Source organism: Tasmannia lanceolata, unplaced genomic scaffold (assembly GCF_043159265.1).
Source record: "Tasmannia lanceolata isolate RefF3 unplaced genomic scaffold, GAP_Taslan_0.1 ptg000714l, whole genome shotgun sequence".
Lineage (NCBI taxonomy): Eukaryota > Viridiplantae > Streptophyta > Magnoliopsida > Canellales > Winteraceae > Tasmannia > Tasmannia lanceolata.
Window position 1 is genome coordinate 9,251 of NW_027519384.1, and position 1,601 is coordinate 10,851.

The window sequence follows — 1,601 nt, forward strand, 5'->3', positions numbered from 1 at the left end:
CCAAGAAGTGATAAGTACTTGGGCATGGACTTGGAAACCCCCTATTTGCCAATAGAAATGTTGGCCTACTTCCACACCGGATAGATCGTATAACCCTTTGAGTGTGTTGATGGAACATGGTAGAACATTCATATTGCCCTCTGACAGAAATAGAACTTAAAAAAGAATTATTTTGATTCAACCCTCTCTTTCTCGACTCGACTACTTTAAATCGTATATTTAGGATACCAAGTAATCACATAATATCCCCAGTGATTTTGATCTCTTTTTTGAGATTCAGAAATAGTAACCGATTAAATCAATCTATGGGGTTCAAAAAGTCATTGGCTTATCTTATTATTAATCAACGATTTCTTATATAGCTAGAACGACCCTCACAAATTGCGGATACTAATTTGTTAAGAATCAATCGGATTGACGCTATAGCGTCATCGTTGGCTGGAATAGAAATATCTGCGAGATCCGGGTTACAATTTGTATCGATTAAGCAAATCGTCGGAATCCCTAAAGTGAGACATTCTCGAAGAGCCGTATATTCTTCTTGCTGATCAACGATGATTACAATATCGGGTAAGCCCGTCATATATTTGATCCCACCCAAATATGTTTGCAGGTGAGATAATTGTCTCTTCAACATTGCTGCATCTCTTTTCGGTAGACGGTTGAGTTTCCCCGCCTTTTGTTCCGCTTTCAAATCCCTAAACTTATGAAGTCTCGTTTCTGTAGTGGACCAATTCGTTGACATACCACCGAGCCATTTTTTATTAACATAATGACACCGAGCCTTTATTGCAGCTGATGCTACTGAATCAGCTGCTTTATTTTTGGTACCAACTATTAAGAAGTGTTTTCCCCTACTTGCTGCATCAAAAACTAAATCACAGGCTTCTGACAAAAAACGAGCAGTTCTAGTAAGATTTGTAATATGAATACCTTTACGCTTTGCAGAGATGTAAGGTGCCATTCTAGGATTCCATTTCCTAGTACCATGACCAAAATGAACTCCTGCTTCCATCATCTCTTCTAAATTAATGTTCCAATATCTTCTTGTCATTTTTCCCCACACTTTCTCTTTTTTTTTTTTTTAAGAGACGAGGTACCCTGAAATAAATAATTGTTCCGACGGAACCTTCTCCCGGAGATTGACCCTTGATACATGGTCCAAGTGATTAATTCCTTTCTATTCGTTATTATCTTTATTACCCAATAAAAAGACCGGACCATACCATATAATTAAAGTTAAAAGAAAAGAATCAATTTGCTCTTAGGAATCATGAAATCCCGTAAATTATTGTTCTGGTGTATTATGGAAATTATTTGGGATGTAAGAACCAAATAATTCTCTGTGGTGGAACAAAATATCTCTAATTTCCCCCTCGAATAGATTCTTCTTTTTGATTTCCAAGGGAATGTTGTTGTCTTGCCTTGAACGGTGCACTAATCCCTTGAATCCGGTACCAACAGGTATCATCCCCCCCAGAACAACGTTCTCTTTCAGGCCTTTCAACCAATCAATACGACCTCGTAGAGCGGCTTTTGCTAAAACTCGAGCAGTTTCTTGAAAACTTGCTTCGGATATGAAACTTTGAGTATTCAGAGAT